Raw genomic sequence first — 21,696 nt, forward strand, 5'->3', positions numbered from 1 at the left:
TGCACTTTTATATATATATATATATATATATATATATATATATATATATATACATATTAGTAGTAAAATGTGCCCAATATATATAATAATGCATGAAAATAATTCACCTACAAATAAAGGAAATTTGATTAAAAAATAATATATCTACTACTTTTTGTTTATGAATTTCAATTTTTTTTTATTACAAACATAATGTACCTACAATATAATTTACCTATTGTTTAAGGAAATTGCTACTAACACTCCAAATATCTTATTCTACACTCCAAACTTTCTATATTAGGAAAGAAAAATACATTTGTGAGAAGTGTAGAATGAGATTTTTGGGGTGCGAATAACACTTCCCTTGTTTAATCTTATAAGAAAATAATGTATCTACTATTTTTTTTTTGTCGAATATCTACTGTTTTATTTTAATGGCGATAATTTGTCTTGGTTTAATTGTTACGAAATAATTTAGGCACTGTTTAACTTTACCAAAATAATGGAACTATTATTTTAATTTACCTACAAAATAAATGCTATTTGATTCAAAATTGATTTACTTATATTTTACATATATTATAGATAAATTATTTTTAACACGCATATATCATAACTGACACACCCCGACCGAGATCAAGGCATACTGGCCGTCACGTGAGGGTGATGTAGCCATGTGCATAGTGCGAAAGCAGTAAAGATAAGAGTTATACGAATAAATAAAAACTGAAAGTTACTAAAGCGCACAACGCAACCGGAAGTGCTAAAAGTGAAATACAAGTGTAAATGCACCTAATCAGAGTGTAGAACAAGTACTAATTATATAGTACCATAAGATGTCCTACAATTATTTTAATATGTCAAAACCACCTAAATCCTCGTACGTCATTAACATCAGCCTACCTAAAACCTGGAAGGGCGCAAAACAGAAAACGTAAGTGGGCAAAAACAAATGTTTTACAAAACCATTTCATTTCTCAAAAGTTCTAACCCCTCGTCATAAAACATGTATAATTTTCCCAGAATTAGAAAATAAACATATGCATAAATGTATATATAATTATCTCAATTCAAATCATGCCTCGCATAATCATATTCATAAGTATGCCATGCCAAAATATAAACAGAATAAGTAATTCAGGTAAGAATAAATTCATGAAAGATAACATATTAGCCAGAACCTCTGCATAAGTCTGTACAACTGAATTCATAGTTCATTAGTCAATCTAGCCGGAGTCACTACTATGACCTATATAGCACTACACTGCACATAAGTCGGAACCACTAAAAAGGTCTGTACGACGAGACTAGGTGTAATATAATTATGCTCAAACTACTCTCTCATGATAGCTAGAAGATAAGTCGCTAGTCACCTACGAGTCGGAACCACCAACGATGGTCTGTAGGAAAAGACTGTGCACCTAAATTGGATCCAATGTGAGCATATGGTGCGGGAGGTGATATTATAAACAAGCATGTGCCATAACTCTGGCTAAATCACAATCACCCTAGGTGTAATTTTATGAACTCAACGCTTCTCAATTAATCACAACTTTAAATCACATTCACAATTCATAACTCACCTGGGCTTACATAAGTGTCTACAACACCACAATTATATATCAAGCATCATATACTATTTCATAAACAAAACATAACTTTATATCCATGGCATTCAAGGCATACTTTCATTTAAACACATTTTCTGGGAAAATATCAAGTATATACGTATATACTGAAAACCAAAAGCCCACTTACTGGTATGTTGAAGGGTCGTAGCCCCCTAGTCGCCCTTGACTGCACTCGTCCTCGGGATAAGCCTCCCTTATATGCAAAATCACTATAAAAATGTTATTTAAAGCACATAGAAAAAACTAGCTAATAACTTCTCATACAATGCTCAAATGGGGTGTTTGAATATACCAACATGATCTACACAACTCCACGAACATCCCCATATTTTTAGAATAATTTTTCGACCACCCATGCGTTGGCCAAGGCACGGCAACACGCGTGGCCAGGCGCAGGGAACCTTAACTGCCGTTAGGAATATTCCGTTAAATAGTAATGGAATCCGTTAAAATTAACTAACGCCATTGGAATATTCCATCAAAGTTGATGGAATATTCCCTCATCTCTAACCTCAGAACTCCAGCGACCGTCGCCAACGCCAGAAACTGGAAAATTTTCTAAACCTTATATCTCCATCGTTTTTCATCCAAATTTCACGAAATCAGTATGAAATTGAAGCTCTTAACTTGTAGAACATTCCTATACTTATTTAATGCTCCAAAAATGACGGAACTCATCGGAAAATCCCTCGATAATCCGGCTAAACCTGCAACTTGTCAAAACTAGGTCTCCCGACGTCCAATTTGCTTGGTTTTTCTTCTCCGAGCTTAGTATGGATGTTTTAAAGCTTCCTACAAGCTTCAAATCACCTGAAACCTTCACATTTACGTGTGCATGAACAGTGCACCAAATCAGAGGTTAGAGTTCTAGGGGTTTTTAAGGTTTTCAGGTCCTAAAAATGGCATATATGAACTTAAGGACTTGTAAGGAGTTCAAATCTTACCTTCTTGACGTCGATCCATGCTTGAAATGGAAACTTGGAGTTTGTCTGTACATTTGTACTGGTTTTCTGCAAAAATCCGAGAGGAATGAGAGAGAGGGAAGGCACGGGAGAGAGAAGGAAAGTTTTAGGTGTGTATGTGTTCCACGTGGGTCACCAACCAACCAAAGAAAACACATCTAAGTCCCAAAGCACATTACACACTCTACAATCTCAACATCCAAGGATAAAACCATCATTTTACATCGTCGATAGTAATAATTCGGGACGGGTTGTGACAATCTACCTACCTTATAAAACTTCGTCCTCGAAATTACACACAACAATTACATCCACTAATAATCATAAAACAAGCGTGGATACATCTCTCTCATCCGATCCTCGGTCTCCCAAGTAGCCTCTTCTACTGAGTGATTTCTCCATAATACTTTTACCAAACGCACGATCTTATTCTTTAGTTCTTTATCCTTCCAATCCAAAAGAGTCACTGGTTCCTCATCATACGTCAAGTCCAGATTAATTTCCAGAGTTTGAGGAGGAATCACATGCGAAGGGTCTGCAACATAATGTTGAAGCATCGAAACATGAAATACACCGTGCACTTTGGACAACTCTGGAGGTAACTCAAGCCTATAAGCTACCTCACTGACTCGCTCGGTGATCATATATGGTCCAATGTACCTAGGACTCAACTTGCCTTTCTTTCCAAATCGTATAACAACCTTCCAAGGTGATAGTTTTAGCAATATCCAATCATCTACATTATACCTCTGGTCAGTGGCATGCTTGTCTGCTAAGCTCTTTTGGCGATCCTGGGCCGCTTTCAGGTTAAACTTAATTACCTAAACATTTTGAGTAGTCTCGTCCACAATCTCAGGGTCTACTCAAACTCTATCGCCAACCTCTGACCAACATAGAGGTGTACGACAAGATTTCTTGTAAAGTGCCTCAAATGGTGCCATACCGATGCTCGAATGGTAATTGTTATTATATGCGAATTCCATCAAATCCAAACAATCATGCCACCCATCACCAAACTGCAGCACTGAAGATCTCAGCATATCTTCTAATGTCTGAATGGTCCTCTCAAATTGTCCATCTGTCTAAGGGTGATATGTCGTATTATAAAGTAATCTCATACCAAGAGCTTCCTGAAATGCTATCCAGAACTTGGAAGTAAATCTAGGATCCCGATCCAAGATAATATTAACTAGAACGTCATGGTACTTCACAATCTTCGATATGAATAACTTTGCTAATCGGCTTAACGAATATTTTTCCCTAACTGGAATAAAGTGTGCTGACTTAGTAAGCCAATCAACTACCACCCAAATGCCATCATATCCATTATGTGTACGAGGAAGCTTGTACACAAAATCCATGGTAATATTTTCCCACTTCCACTGTGGAATGGGAAGTAACTGCATCAACCCAAACGGCTTCTTCCTTTCAGCTTTCACCTGTTGGCAAATGGCACACCTACTCACATATTCGGCAATTTCTCTTTTCATACCCGGCCAATAATAAAATGGTCGAATGGTATGATACATCTTGGTACCTCCTAGATGCATTGCGTACGCCGAAATATGTGCTTCATCAAGGATTTCTTTCTTTAACTCTGCATTATTCGGCACATACATTCTACTCTCCTGCATAAGCATACCATCTCGAATCCTGAAATCTTTATTCGTGCCTTGATTCCTTGCTTGAATTATTTCCTGGGTCTCTTTATCATTCATCTGGGCCTCGAGCACACGATCAATTAAAAATGGCCTAACTTGAAAATTAGCAAGCAAGGCTTCCTCTCAATCTTCCACTCCTAACTCTACCCTAGTGGACCTCAAATCCGCAAGAAGAGGAACATGACAATCATAAATGGCATTAAGTCTAGCTGAAGTCTTCCTACTAAGTGCATCCGCCACTGCATTTGCATGACTAGAGTGATACTCAATCATGCAATCATAATCACTAAGTAATTCAATCCACCTCCGCTACCGAAGATTAAGATCTCTTTGAGTAAATAGGTATTGAAGACTCTTATGATTTGTGAAGATCTTACATTTCTCACTATAAAGATAATGTCTCTAAATCTTTAAAGCAAAGATAATAGCCGCTAACTCCAATCATGAGTAGGGTAATTCTTTTCATGAGGTTTCAACTGTCTCGAAGCATAAGCAAGCACCCTACCATGTTGCATCAATACACAACCCAGGCCATTCAAAGAAGCATCACTGTAGACTTCAAAATTACCACTATCATCTGAGAGTGTTAGAACAGGTGCATGAGTAAGATAGTACTTCTACTGCTGAAAACTTTGCTCACAACTATTATCCCACTCAAACTTAACATTCTTCCGAGTCAACCTCGTCAATGGCAAAACAATCACTGAAAAATCCTTAATGAACCGTCTATAATAGTCTGCTAGACCAAGAAAACTCCGTACCTCAGTGATGGTTCGAGGTTGCTCCCAATTCTCTACAGCTGCCACTTTCTAAGAATCCACTTGGATACCTTGAGCAGAAATAACATGTCCCAAAAATGCCACTTAATCCAACCAAAATTGACATTTGCTAAACTTAGCATATAACTGGTGTTCCCTCAAACTTTTCAACACCAATTTAAGATGTCTAGCATGCTCAACCTTCGACTTAAGGTATACCGAAATATCGTCAATGAAGACAATAACAAATTTATCTAAATATGGCTGGAATACCCGATTCATCAAATCTATAAAAGCTGCTGGTGCATTAGTTAACCCGAATGACATCACAAGAAACTCATAATGACCATATCGAGTCCTGAATGCGGTTTTAGGAACATCTTCATTGCTAAACTTCAACTGGTAGTAACCAAACCTCAAGTCAATCGTAGATAACACACAGGCACCTCGGAGTTAATCAAATAAATCATCTATACAAGGCAACGGATAACGGTTCTCAATGGTTACCCGATTCAATTGCATGTTGTTGATGTACAAAACCGGAAGTATTGGAACAACGGTAAATCTGACTGTGAATCTGCAAGAAAGTAAATAACACAAGATGTATTGTGGTTCACCTCAAGGTTTGGGCTACGTCTACACTGATTATTGTATTTCTCTATGATATTGAATAGGGAGAAAGAGAGCTTCTCTGTGAGGATGAGAGCTTTGAGTGGGTGAGGGTATGGCTTCAGAATTGGCCTCTCCTAATTGTGAGGGTGATGAGTCCTTTTATAGAATAAGGGCTTCTCACTTATTACATATTTGCCTCTTCCTTTATTACATAATTCATTTGAGTCATTCGAGTATTTATACGAGATCTAAATACGGAGGCTCTAAGTATGGTACAAACATTAATCCCCCCAAGTCTTTAGTCAAGAGAGTTTTTTGGCTGGAGACTTGAAATTCAGTCCATGTGTGGGCCAAAGTAACTAGATGTCGTCTAGAACTGAATACTCGATATTAGGCGGTGCTCAATCTGAAATGATGCTCAACTAGAAGTAGCACATGTTGCGAGGCTGCTCGGCTTGTGGCTTATGTTTGCCTTGGTTGGCTCGGTTTGTGGCGTTTGAAGGTGAGGGAGTCCCTTTTATAGAATAAGGGCTCGCTCCTCAATACATAAGTGATGGGCTAAGAGTTGATGCTCGTGGCGACGCGGTTGCTCAATAGGCAGCGATGCTCTCCAATGAAGGTGAGGGAGTCATTTTTATAGAATAAGGGCTCGCTCCTCAGTACATGATTAATGGGCTAGAATTGATGCTCACGGCGAGGCGGTTGTTCAGTAGGCGGCGATGCTCTCTAATGAAGGTGAGGGAATCCCTTTTATAGAATAAGGGCTCGCTCATCAATACATAAGTGATGGGCTAAGTCCCCCAAGTATTTTTTATAAGGCCCAATATATGGTACATAATGTAGTCCCCCAAGTCTTCGGTCAATAGAGTCTGCTGGCTGGAGACTTCATATTGAATCCATGTATGGGCCGAAGTGGCGGTTGTTCGGAGGTGGTATTTGTATACCATGCACTGAAGCTTTGTAGGTAAAGCTTTGTAGGTAAAGCTTTGCAAGTGAAGCTTTGAGGCTGGAGCTTTGTAAATGAAGCTTTTGAAGCTAGAGCTTTTATAAATGAAGCTTTTGAAGCTGGAGCTCTGTAAATGAAGCTTTTGAAGCTAGAGCTTTTGTAAATGAAGCTTTTGAAGCTGGAGCTCTATAAATGAAGCTTTTGAAGCTAGAGCTTTTGTAAATAAAGCTTTTGAAGTTGGAGCTCTCTAAATGAAGCTTTTGAAGCTAGAGCTTTTGTAAATGAAGCATCACTTATATCAATCATACATAAACATTCATGAGCATCACTCATGTCAACATCCATGAGCATCACTCATGTCAATCAACCTAAACATCCATGAGCATCACTCATGTCAATCAGCTTCAAAAGCTTCATTTACAGAGCTCTAGCTTCAAAAGCTTCATTTACAAAAGCTTTAGCTTCAAAGGCTTCATTTATAGAGCTATAGCTTCAAAAGCTTCATTTACAAAAGCTCTAGCTTCGAAAGCTTCATTTACAGAGCTCTAGCTTCAAAGTTTCAGTTGCAAAGCTTCACCTACAAAGCTTAAGTGCAGAGTATACAAATACCGCCTCCGAACAACCACCACTTCGGCCCATACATGGATTCAATTTGAAGTCTCCAGCCAACAGACTCTATTGACCGAAGACTTGGGGGAGTACATTATGTACCATATATTGGGCCTCAATTAGGCCTCATGAAAAATACTTGGGGGACTTAGCCCATTATTTATGTATTGAGGAGCGAACCCTTATTTTATAAAAGGGACTCTCTCACTTTCATTAGAGAGCACCCATTATTCATGTACTGATGAGCGAACTCTTATTTTATAAAAGGGACTCCCTCACCTTCATTAGAGAGCACCGCCACCAGCTGAGCAACCGCCTCGTCGCGAGCATCACTCCTAACCTATTATTCATGTACTGAGGAGTGAGCCCTTATTCTATAAAAGGGACTCCCTCACCATCATTAGAGAGCATCGCCGCCTACTGAGCAACCGCCTCGCCACGAGCATAAACTCTTAGCCCATCATTTATGTATTGAGGAGCGGGCCCTTATTCTATAAAAGGGACTCCTTCACCTTCAAATGCCATAAGCCGAGCCAACCAAGGCACTATAAGCCACAAGCAGAGCAGCCTCGCAACATGTACTACTTCTAGTTGATCATCATTTCACTTTAAGCACCGCTTTATATCAAGTATTAGTTCAAGACGACATCTAGTTACTTCAGCCCACACATGGACTGAATTTCAAGTCTTCAGCCAAAAGACTCTTTTGACTGAAGACTTGAGGGACTACTGTTTGTACCATACTTAGGGCCTCCGTATTTAGATCTCGTATAAATACTCGGAGGACTCAAATGTAATTATGTAATAAAGGAATGGGCAAATATGTAATAAGTGAAGAGCCCTTATTCTATAAAGGACTCTTCACCCTCATAATTAGGAGGCCATTTTCTTAGGCCATGGGAAGAGTTCTCTCATCCTCAGAAGCTCTCTCCCTCACTCCCCTCACTTCTCAGAGAAATACAATAATCAGTGTGGACGTAGCCCAAACCTTGGGGTGAACCACGATACATCTTGTGTTATTTACTTTCTTGCAGATTCACGATCGGATTTACGTTGTTCCAAGACCCCTCCGGTTTTGTGCATCAACATATGTAATCACACCTGTAATCAATGCATTGTCTCAAAGTTCCGTCTTTCTTCCTCACAAATAAGACTGGAGCTCCCCAAGGTGAAATACTAGGCCGAATAAAACCTTTATCCACTAATTCTTGCAATTGAACTTTCAATTCCCTCAATTCAGCATGAGCCATTCTATAAGGAGTCAAAGATATAGGATTCGTACCTGGAAGCAGATCAATAACAAACTCCACATCTCTATCTGGCGGCAATCCAGGCAAATCCTCAGGGAATACATCTGGAAAATACCTAACCACACGCACATCCTCCACACTGCTAAGAGCATCATCATTCAACACCACATGAGCCAAATATCCCTGACAACCTTTCGACAACAATCTTTTGGCGTTCATGGCAGAAATAACACCATGCCTCACCTCACTAGGCTCTCCTTCAACTGTAACTTTAGGTAATCCAGGACGATGGAAAGTAACTGTCTTTCCATAACAATTTATCTTGGCATGATTATAGTGTAACCAATCAGTGTCCAAAATCACATCAAAATCCATAATATCCAACGGCATAAGATTAGCTGGCATAACAACATCCTCCACCATCACTGGACATTCTGGATATACTCGATCCACAAAACATCTATCCCCTCTAGGCATAGAAAACTCTAAATCAAATCCTAGAGGTGTAGGATGGGGTTGCGTCATTTGAGCAAATGTATGAGAGATAACAGAATGTGTAGCACCACAATCAATCAATACTCTAGCAAAATGACCAAGAATATTTAATGTACCCATGATTAAATCAAGATTGTTTTGAGCATCTTGCAGTGTCATGTTATGGATACGTCCCTGATTCCGTTGTCGTCCACTACGACCTCTGTTAACATGAACACCACGTCATTGTCTTGGCTGACCAGACTGCCTCAAAGATCCTGCATTGCTAGTAGCAATCTCTACCTGCTAAGGTTATCCCCTTTGGTACCACTGGGATCCACTGGCTAAATGTGTCTTGAAGTATAAGGAGCGACGTTGCCCTGATAATGATAAGCACTTCCTCGTCCAGTCTGGGCATAACCACTATATCCTGAAGCTTGCTGGGTCGGGGCAGGTGGTGGTAAAGAAGGCTGTTAGGGCCTCTGCTAACTCTGAGGGCATTGAGCAGCCATATGCCCCATCTGTCCATAAGTGTAGCATACACTGCTACCTCTCCTACACTCTCCAAAATGCCTATTATTACACATGCGGCATAAAATAACATTTAGACCACCTGAACTACCAAAGTCTCTCTGCCTCTGAAACCTAGGGCATCTAGTAAATCCACAACTTCTCCTCTGCAAATTAGAGCTCAAACCTCTAATAGAAGAGCTAGAACTGCCACCGTTTCTCTTAAAACTCTGGGTCTTACGAGGTCCCTGAGATGATTGACCTTTACCTTTATCATCTCGTCTCTGGTTCCCATTCTTTTCTTCTTCATTTTCACTTTCACTGGGCATGTTTTCTGAGTCCTCAATCTTCAGTAAAACCTCATAAAACTCTTGGTAAGTGATATAGGGAGTCGATGTCGCTATAGAACGCCATTTCTTCTTAGTACCTAACCTGAAACGACGAAGCATATCGACCGGATTAGCAGCAACCTTCGGATCGTATCGAGACAAATCAGTGAACTTCCTGTAATACTTATTTGCTGACATATTTCCTTGTTTCAAATGGGTAAACTTTTGTTTCTTGCGATCAATGTACTCAGGATGAATGAAGCTTTTCTAAAACAACTGCTTAAACACTGCCCAATCCGCTACAACCTCTGGTGTCATCTGATATGACTCCTGTCTCCACCAGGAAGCAGGCTCCGAACCTAAAAACCAGATAGTCTTCTCGACCCACCTATCAGAAGGAAGATTCCCCTGACTCTGCATCATAAGGAAAGTCTTCTCGACATAATTAAGCCACTTCTCTGTTCCCTCATGTCCTTCATTTCCTATGAAGTGATTCAGCTTCAGATTATACATAGTCTCAAGAAGTGTCATTTGAGGAGGACGGAGCGAAGACTGAATGGCATTAGCTATAACTTCCCCTAATTGAGAAAAATCAAGGAAACTAGGCTCAGCTGAGTGATAAGGCTCTCTACGAGGTGGCATAGTTCTGACAGAAGACATCACAAGGATTAGAATATTCATGAACCATACATGACTGCTAAACCTAGGCTCTGATACCAAACTGACACACCCCGACCAAGATCGAAGAATGCTGGTCGTCACGTGAGGGTGACGTAGCCATGTGCACAGTGCAGAAGCAATAAAGATAAGAGTTATACAAATAAATAAAACCCGAAAGTTACTAAAGTGCACAATGCAACCAGAAGTGCTAAGAGTGAAATACAAGTGTAAATACACCTAATTAGAGTGTAGAAAGTCTAGGTGCAGTCCAGTAGGACAAGGACTAATTATACAGTACCATAAGATGTCCGACAATTATTTTAATATGTCAGAACTGCCTGAATCCTCGTACGTCACCAACAACAGCCTACCTAAAACCTGGAGGGGCGCAAAACAGAAAACGTGAGTGGGCAAAAACAAATTATGCTCAATACTACTCTCTCATGATAGCTAGGCGATAAGTCGCTAGTCACCTATGAGTCAGAACCACTAACGATGGTCTGTACAAAAAAGACTGTGCACCTAAATTGGATCCAATGTGAGCATATGGTGTGGGAGGTGACATTATAAACAAGCATGTGCCATAACTCTGGCTAAATCACAATCATCCTAGGTGCAGTTTTATGAACTCAACACTTCTCAATTAATCACAACTTTAAATCACATTCACAATTCATAACTCACCAGGGCTTACCTGAGCGTCCACAACACCACAATTATATATCAAGCATCATATACTATTTCATAAACAAAACATAACTTTATATGCATGGCATTCAAGGCATACTTTCATTTAAACACATTTTCTGGGAAAATATCAAGTATATAAGTATATACTGAAAACCAAAAGCCTACTCACTGGTATATCGAATAGTCGTAGCCCCTTAGTCGCCCTTGACTGCGCTCGTCTTCGGGATAAGCCTTCCCTATATGCAAAATCACTATAAAAATGTTATTTAAAGCACATAGACAAAACTAGCTAATAACTTCTCATACAATGCTCAAATGGGGTGTTTGAATATACCAACGTGATCTGCACAACTCCACGAACATCCCCATATTTTTAGAATAATTTTCCGACCACCCATGCGCCGGCCAAGGCACGGCAACACGTGCGGCCACGCGCAGGGAACCCTAACGGAAACCCTAACTGCCGTTAGGAATATTTCGATAAATAGTAACGAAATCCGTTAAAATTAACTAACGCCATTGGAATATTCCGTCATTTCTAACCTCAAAACTCCGCCGACCGTCACCGGCGCCGGAAACTGAGAAATTTTCTAAACCTTATATCTCCGTCGTTTTTCATCCAAATTTCACAAAATCAGTATCAAATTGAAGCTCTTAACTTGTAGAACATTCATATACCTATTTAATGCTCCAAAAACGACGGAACTCACCGGACAATCCCTCAATAATCCGGCTAAACCTGCAACTTGTTGAAACTAGGTCTCCCGACGTCCAATTTGCTTGGTTTTTCTTCTTTGAGCTTTGTAGGGATGTTTTAAAGCTTCCTACAAGCTTCAAATCACCTGAAACCTTCACATTTACGTGTGCATGAATAGTGCACCAAATCAGAGGTTAGAGTTCTTGGGGTTTTTTAGGTTTTCAGATCCTAAAAATGGCATATATGAACTCAGGGATTTGCAAGGAGTTCGAATCTTACATTCTTGACATCTATCTGTGCTTGAAATGGAAGCTTGGAGTTTGTCCGTACGTTTGTACGGGTTTTCTGCAAAAATCCGAGAGGAATGAGAGAGGGGGAAGGCACGAGAGAGAGAGAGAGGGAGAGTTTTGGGTGTGTGTGTGTTCCACGTGGGTCACTAACCAACCAAAGAAAACACATCTAAGTCCCCAAGCACATTACACACTCTACAATCTCAACGTCCAAGGATAAAATCGTCATTTTACATCGTCGATAGTAATAATTCGGGATGGGCTGTGACAATAACAAACAAAAAATGCTTAATGTATATAATAAGCTAGGAGAAATAATTTACTTACAACATAAAATAATATTAATTGGTTCTTTGTTGTTTTTATCAAACAATATTATTTGATGCAAAATAACTAATTGCACAAAGGATTTTTTTTTTCCATACGAAACATGTGCCCATAATTGTCACATCCCGGCCCTAGCCCCCACCACATCCCGGGCTCGACTCCACCATAGCACAATATTGTCCGCTTTGGGCCCCAACCACGCCCTTACGGTTTTGTTTCGGGAACTCACACGAGAACTTCCCAGTGGGTCACCCATCCTGGGATTGCTCTCGTGCGAACTCGCTTAACTTCGGAGTTCCTATGAACCCGAATCTAGTGAGCTTCCAAAAAGCCTCGTGTTAGGTAGAGATGAGAATATACATATAAGGCTTACAGGATCCACTCCCATAGGCGATGTGGGACGTTACAATCCACCCCTCTTAAGGGCCCGACGTCCTCGTCGGCACACTTCCGGCCAGGGATTGGCTCTAATACCAAATTGTCACATCCCGGCCCGGGCCCCCACCACATCCCTGGCTCAACTCCACCGTAGCACGATATTGTCCGCTTTGGGCCCCGACCACGCCCTCATGATTTTGTTTTTGGGAACTCACACGAGAACTTCCAAATGGGTGACCCATCCTGGGATTGCTTTCACGCGAACTCGCTTAACTTCGAAGTATATATGGAACTCGAAGCGAGTGAGCTCCCAAAAGGCCTCGTGCTAGGTAGAGATGGGAATATACATATAAGGCTTACAGGATTCACTCCCCTGGGCGATGTGGGATTGACATAATTAGGGTTTTGTGGCATAAGTTGTAAATATGTGATGATAATTGGTTACATATTTGTCTACATGGTATTCAATTTGAAATTTGGGTTGAGTGGTGTTATTCCCACCCCAATGTCTTATCTTCCCACCCACCTTTTAATGAATTTTTTAATTACAAATTTGTCCATTTACAAAAAAAACTGATAAAGACATTAATTATCTTGTTTTGCTTAATTAAAAAAAAAAAAAAACAGGTTGGGCATGGGAGACAATTTGTCTACCTTAAACCCTAATTCATATTTTCATCTCCTTTCATTTAGAGAAAGTAAAAAAATAGCAATGGAATTAGAAGATGACTTTTTCATTGAACAGGTACAAGATGATGCTTCTAGGGAAGATGTAGAAGATTATGGGAATATTTTTTAAGAGACAATTTTATAATTTCATATGTATATATATTAAAGGTTATTTTTGGATGTTTAATATTAGGTGGGTTTTTGTTTGGAAAATAGGAGTTTCAAGGGCGTTTTTCTAAACAACCCAAAAAAGAATAGAAGTTTTGCTAAAGAAAAACTATACTCTCTACTATAAAAACAAAATTAAAAAAAATAAAATTTAACTAAAAATAATTAGCATATAAATTAGATTAGTTACACTAGGGGAATTTTAGTAATCACATTAATTTTCATTCCGATTCAAATGAATTAGTAAACAGTTTATATAGATCGATGTCATTCCTACTCCGATTCCAGACAGTTTTAGTAAATAACTCCAACATGAATCTAATTCTGTTTCATTCTCAATTCAATTCTTCCTCAATCCGATTCCTCCTCAATTCAATTCCCTTCAATCTGATTACGAATTAGTAAACGCGCCCTTAGAACTTACTTTTGAATCTTGTGGTGTGAAATTATACATTCCACATCCATCTCTTTCAACCAATTCAAGCTTACATTGAAATCTAAATCCTTACGTTCACAATCTTGTATAGATGCATGATTCTCTCTCTTTTTTTCCCTTGGTTTGGAAGACGTTTTTCAAGATGTTGGAATATTTGTCTTACCAGGCGCCATCCAGCATGTTTGAATAAGAATAATTTATGTTTGTGTACGGCAGATACAGGTGTCATACAGAAGGTTTATTTTATGACAATGTGCACCATTACCACCTACAGAATTTAACATGCAGCTTTCTTTAATTTTATTAGAAAGATATTAGAGGAGAGGAAGTTGAACAAAGAATCTTGAGTACATTTAAATGCTCCTATGCACTTGAGTCTAGTATACTAAAATTTGTAACCGATGACAGTATCCGTCTACACCGTAATGAGTTCAATTCCTTGTTAAACCGATAAGCTTAAAAAGGAAATATGGTGGTTTTTTTAAGTCGGCAATATGGTGTTTATTATCTAAACAATGTGAATTAACACAAATGGTTAACTTGCAAGTCTCAAACCAATATACAAAACATGAAAACATATTTACCCTCTATATATGACAAAAAGAAGTTAAAAGAGTGTTTAAACTCATGGGTACACCATGCATAGTAAGATATTAAACAACGAATACAAGATAAACTATAAATCAAATGTAGCAAAGTTCAACTTTTAAATATGTAGAATATTTGATCGAATTCATTTGATACAGATGATTTGTACGTAATTATCTCTGCATATATTAATTTTGTGTTGTCATGAATTTTTTGTACCCAAGAAAAGGGTGAGCCAGCAAGATATTCTAGTTGAGAACAAATTGAAAAACATGTTCTTGTATCCGACCAAGAAAAGAAGACGAATAGAACTAGAAGTTGTCATAGACGTGAACATTTTTCTCAATGTGGGCACACCCAAGTGTGATCATTGATACATGTGAGAGAGGGAATCATGTCCACAACAGAAAAGGCCAAATACAAAAGAGTGAGACGGAGAGAGATAGCGATCAAAACTCTCAACTGATGGAGTGGGGAAGAAAAGGGAGGCATTGTCAGTGATTATATAGGAGACCGAATAAGCAGTAAGCAGTAAGCAGTAAAGCCGTAAGCAGTAAGCAGTAAAGCAGTAAGCAGTTGAGGAGGAGTGGATGGAGACTGACAAGGCTGAAAGCGACCTATGATAGATTGCCGGAGACATTTCTATGGCTCTCTGTGGCTGAGCGTGCTATTCCCCTCTTGACCGACGACCAGGCCACTTGTCTTTCTCCGCCATGTGTCGCTGTGACAGGGCCCTCCCATTACACCTAGTTCATATGAGCTGATTTTATCTGGAGAATCCCTTCATCTTATCCAAGACTTTGCAATGGAGACAAAAGTATAATACTATTTTATTAGAAGTGTGCTATGTACACATCTCCTCATTAATTTTTATCTTTTAATATTCTTCAATTCATCCGATCTGACGATCGAAAATTAAAAAAAATGTGTGAAAGTAAAAGGGTTTGTGGATATCACATCCCTTTTTTTATACGTGCATTTGTTGAAAAAAAAAACTGATTTGATCTCGGAGATTCCTAGTGTAAAAGATACAAGTTTCTTTTAGACCGAGATACATATCTAAAATCTTTCAATTTTTAAGTGAGATATTTCGTTGATCACTTAGTAAGCATTTACGTAGTAAGTTGTTGAACTATGCTTCATGCTTGTCGACAACTTGTGATCAGCGAGACCTGCTAAGTGTTGCTTACACACGCTAAAAAATGCTACGATCGGGTATTTCTTTGAACACTTGGTAGGCACTTTGAGTTACATACCAGACATTCAAAAGGTTCCCAAATGAGCTTCCCATACATTTATCCCAACTCACGCTGTGTCTCAGTTGTACCTTAGTTCCTATGGATCCATCCCTCACTGGTGCATACCACCTACCTAGCTAGTATTGCTTAATAAACAGTCTCTATTGTTGTTTTGAAGAATGAATATGATTTAGTATTCAAATCAACAAACGTTAGGATAAGAACTATTTTTGCTCATAAGTGTTATTGCTAGAAGTTCTTTTATTTGAAACACATCAAAAATTTTATTAAAAATTCAAGTTCTAGCATTTTTATATGCTTTTTCCAGAAGCGCTTAATTCTTGGGAGAGCACATGAGAGTGCTTCTTGAATAAGTATATAGATGGTACTTTTCCACAATGTGCTTTTACAATATATGTCATTAATTTTAAATTTTATGTCAAACGTACACATGAACGTTTTCAATAATAAAAAGACGCTTTAGAGCCCTCTAGAAACAATCCAAACAAAATCAAAGCTAGTTATCACATAGTTCCATTCATGATGGCATGCCGACACAAAGTTATCCATTAATAATTAGGTTTGACACCGTCATTATTGAAAAGGTTATGGTGTATTTTAAAAGAGAATGTTCTTGGTAAAAAATTAAAAAGGATACAACGAAACATTCATCCAAATATATTACTTTAAATAGCTAGTGGAGCAGATTTCGCTTCGACACACCTTTAATTTGTAAGGAAGTGTTTGTCACCACATGACAAACTCTTCAAAACAGACAAATATTAACCATATAACCTTTATCTGCAACGTAGTACAAGTCTAAGAGATGCATAAATTCGGATCGGTCCATGAACCTCTATATCTTTTGGAAAATATTTCACAATGTGATCATTTCTTAATTTTGGGACATAAATAGAACATTTCGAATATACACACGTTATGCATAACAATCGGACAAAAATAGGATTTTTCCTACACCTTGAAATGACCAAATTGTCATTCCATATAAATAGGTTATCCAGAAATTTCAGCATCTATTTCACATTTTGTAGAGAGAGAAACATAGAAAAGAGAGAGGGAGAAAATCTCTCTAGCCCAATTCCAATTCGAAGAACCCTAACCCACCCATCTTTTTCATTCAAGCTCTCTCTCTCTCTCTCTCTCTCTCTCTCTCTCTCTCTCTCTCTCTCTCTCTCTCTCTCTCCATTTCGAATATGCACAAGAGCTCTATCTAACCCACTCACCTTCTTCGATTTTTACCTTTTCATTTGTAGGTTTTGTGAACTGGGTTTATTTAATTTTGCTTTTTGATTAATGGATTTTTGGAGTTGAAGTAATTGGTTTGGTGTTTATTGGAGGAGACCCAAATCCTTCAATTTTTTATTTTTATTTTTATCATTTCTCTTATTTATATGTGGGTTTTCATTTTTTCTATCTTCTCCCTTCCTCTACTCACTCTCTCAATCCAAATTTACAAGCACTAAAATAGGGTTTGTGTTTTGTTGCAATTAAATGAAAATACGTATTAAAGGTCAGTTGCCTTTTGGAGAAGAGATAAATTTGAGGGAAATGAGAGAAATCATAGTGTAAAGAAGGAAGAGAGAAGGATATTGATGAAATTGTCTCGCGTACTCGTTTGCTCTCTTCGTATTAAGCTTGCTCAGATATGTGAGCATAAGATCAAAGATTCATTTAATTTGAATTTGGTATCAAATTTGATTGGGTTCAAATATTTCAAGGATTTGAAAATTGTAGTTTGAATGGGCACGAAAGAACCTAATTGAACCAAGGGAAATTGTTTCACAAACTTGTTCGCTTTTTTCGTATATGAGGGCTTGCCTCTGAATCAAAGGAAAAGGTAGTAAACTATGTTAATGCAAAGATTATCAAAGATGTAAATACGCACCATATACATTATATGCATACCACATGCACATAATATATATAGTACATGCACATGATATGCATAGAGCGGGAGAAAATTTAACGGCAACATGTTGGTATAGTGGATACAATTAAAACATAATTGTTACGTATATAAGGTTACAATGACAATTTGAAAAGTCTTGTTAAGTATATCAACCACCACCTACCCGTGCACGTAAAAAACATAATATTTGTTGTCGTTATTTCATGGACATGCATGATGCTTAATGTCCTCTAAGCTTTTTATTTTTTATTTTTTATTTTTTGTGTTTTGTTGAGGCTAACTAGGTTATTGTCATACTCGCTAAATTCCGGGGCACAACATACGTGCATCATAATTAACGAACATTCACACTTCTTATGTTAAGATGTAACCATGCACACCACATGCACATTACGAAAAAAATTTCACAAATTTCTGCAATTGGACACTTGAACCAGAAATTGTTCTATCCCATTTTTCTAGCTCGTCAAACTTGAAATTTATTCCATAACCCATACGCCCCAACATGAAACATAAACCCTAATTTAACTTCTAAGTATTAATTCATACCATTTATTCCATAAATCATTGATGTAGGAACTTGGAACTAAACACCCTACCTTACTATGCCTGCCGAAGCATTAGTTGCTAGAAAAAATGGAACTTTCTGGCCAAAACAGAAAATATGGTACAAAACTCAGCTCACTCTTCTCACATATCTCTCGCATCCATTTGTTCAAAATTAGAGGTATGAGGTCAACCCAAAACCCAGCTCAGTCTTCTTGCCTCTTTTTGGACTTTCTTCTCTTCGAAATTAGAGCTCAGAGATATGAGCTCATCCCAGAAACCTAGAGCTCACAGAACTCTCTCGACAACCTTCTCTTTCAAATGAGAACAGTGATGCAATGGACTGATGATTTTTAGTATTTATATATGGGTATTTTAGTAATTTCGGTTTTGTGCATTGAGTGCATGGCTTGTGCATGGTCGGTTTGTCCTATTTCTGTCCCAAGATTAAGAAATTGTCCCATATTAGAGTATTTCCCATATCTTTTTGTTTTCAACTTTAAGTCATATATAAATGCATGGGTTTATAGTTAAGCTTACACGGTAAATAAAGCATGCATGGTGTGGTGATTAAGATTGTACACAACCATGGTCTTCAAGTTGTTTCAGGTTCATTGATGAGAGATTAATCATTCTCTTTATACACGCATGCATGTTTTGTGATTAATATTACACACAACCATGGTCTCCAAGTTGTTTTAGGTTCATTGATGACGAATTAATCATTCTCTTTATACAATCTTAGTACATTGCACCAAGCTGTAGTGTACTTTTGACCCTTAAGTTAAAAAATACATTAACACAGGATTGGTAACCGCAAAAATTTTACTTGTAAGAGCTCAAGCTCGAATTGGAGGTTTTAAACATTTTCTCGCTTTTCATTAAACAAACATTTTGTGGTTGGTTATTAAGCTTAGTTATATGTTAAATTAATTTTGGGGAACATATTACAAGAAATGAAGGAGTTTGTCTATATGGTATGACACTAAGTAGGATGATTCTATACAAAATTTAACCGTTGCAAAATCGATTAGATTTTTTTATACAAGATTTAGACTGTTAATTTTTGGAAACACTTGGTTAGTACGTACCGTAAAAGAGGTATGGAAAATGTCGAGAGATTTGGTGTTTGGTGCTGGGTACAGTGGAGCGGGAAATGCGGTGAGAGAAGGGTGTACGGAGAAGGGAATCTGATGCGGACATGACGCGTCCGAAATCAGAGGAGAAACCCAATAATTGCTCCCACGCTGCCCGACATCATGATTCTGTCGGCACTGCCCTACCGACCCCAAACTCTCCATCAATCCCTCTCAATCCTCCCTCTCCCCTCCCCCTCCACTTTGACGAGTAATGTATACTTATTACTCTTGTATAGCATATAACATATATTTATATATATATATATATATATATATATATATTATTGGATTTTCTAGTATACCAAAGAATTTTATACCTCGATATTTTTGTCGTTAAATCCTGAGTTAAAATAGAATAAGATCTCATAATTAAATTTTTTAAAATATTTTATACTCTAAAGCACTATATAATATTCGCATTTTGTTGTATGGTTTTGTACAAGCCCTTTAAAGTAAGAGTTTTCTATTTTTTTTTAATGGAGGTTAGTTGTGAGACCCACTCTATATCAAATCTCAACGATCTGAATTTTTTATTTTATAAGTCTCTACTCATAGATAATCCTTGCAAAAATTCAATTCAATCCGAAACCATTTGCCTATTTAATTGTCAAGATAAAATTTCACTAGTTTCTTAGAATAGTGTTCGTCAATTTCTTTGAACTCAATTAGATGTCTAAAATATTTCTAGTTTGGCTAATATTTGGGAACAATGATCTATGAGGTACAACTTTAAAAACAGGTAATTTGGATTATTGAAGTTCAATGTGGTGTGACCTCACAACTAATTCTCATTTAAAAAAAAATGGGAATCTCTTCCCTTAAAAGACTCTTTGGTTTTGTAATATAGAAATGTGTATGAAAAAAAGTGTAATGAATTAATCTGGGGTTAATTTCACTTTTCACTCTCTGAGTGTAAATGTTGGTTTTTCAGGATCCCTTGCCACCTAATTCATCAAGTTTGAGATCCGGACTCTTGAAATTTGATCTAACGGCTACAATTATTATAACTTTTAAAGAGACCTTCTGTTTGTAGCAGTTAGATAAAATTTCAACGATCCAAATCACAAACTTGATGAATTAGATGGAAAGAGATCTGTAGATGATCCCTTTCCGATTTTTCACATTGCCTTAACTTGAACTTTGAAAGTCTACAATGTACGCCGTAAAGTTATATTCATCTTTTAATTTACACTTTCAGTAAGTTTCATCAATATTAAATTGTCAATAATTGAGCCGTTCTTAATTGCTTACATGACGAGTGTGGGACTGCACTTTCTTACGCGCCAAAATTATATAATCCACAACGTACGGTTTTCTAAAGCTTAATTATGTTAAGTTATTGTAAACCACAAAAACAATAATTGTTCAAATGTATACCCGTCAATTTGACTAAATTACACTTAATAAAATCTTGGTGGATGCCATGTATTTTACCACGCAAGAAAATGTAGATTCTACTCAATACGTACAATGTGAATTATGAAGTTCAAGGTACAATATGAAAACATATAATTGCAAAGTGAAAAATCCTACTTTTCTATGTATGTACGCAAACAAAAGTGTGAATGAGTTGAGAAACTTGTAGTAGTACTAGTGGACATTGTAGAAGGATTCAAACGTTGGCACGTCTTCACTTAAGAACTTAAGTGAAACAGAGATGTCAAAGTGACAATATCTTAAATCATGATGTGATTTTATGTAAAAATGTTAAAACATATGACATCTAAATTTGAGACACTACCAGCATAATATACCTCTCCATACGTTTCATGCATTTCCCTCTTTTTTCACTCTTAAAGAGGACATTTAGGGCCCCCTTTTCGAATTTTCCGGAGCGAAGTTTGAATTAAACCGTCTATATAGGCAAGACGTGTAGAGTCCCTTTTTCGGCTTTTTCTAGTACTATTTTTTTTTTCAGCTCTTTTCCTATAATTAACATGTATCCCACCTTGCAAATGACTCTTTACACGGTGGTGAAATGTTGTTGAGTCATTGTATGACGGTAGGAGTTCAAATTCCGTAGATAACTAATCTAATATATAATCTAATAAAGTTAATAAAAAGAAAAAAAAAAAACATGTATCCCCAGTGGCGAAGCTACATAGGGGCGAGGGGTGGCCGTCGCCCCTCCGCTCGCCGGAAAACAAGCCCAGGAGCGCCTTTTTGGTTCGGTCGGAAACTAGAAAGTATGGTGGCTTTCTGGCGTTTGTTGCTGT

The 21,696-nt window shown here is 37.7% G+C and overlaps 1 long non-coding RNA gene across 1 annotated transcript; it reads right to left on the reverse strand.

Moving 5' to 3' along the window:
• Nucleotides 1-10,681: 10,681 nt before the first annotated feature.
• Nucleotides 10,682-11,989, reverse strand: LOC126603465 (uncharacterized). The gene is made up of 3 exons (XR_007616259.1): nt 11,753-11,989; nt 11,244-11,310; nt 10,682-10,762 (listed from the first exon to the last, which is right to left on the reverse strand). It is a non-coding gene; the product is annotated as an uncharacterized LOC126603465 (long non-coding RNA).
• Nucleotides 11,990-21,696: the final 9,707 nt, after the last annotated feature.

This window comes from Malus sylvestris, chromosome 15, assembly GCF_916048215.2.
Source record: "Malus sylvestris chromosome 15, drMalSylv7.2, whole genome shotgun sequence".
NCBI lineage: Eukaryota > Viridiplantae > Streptophyta > Magnoliopsida > Rosales > Rosaceae > Malus > Malus sylvestris.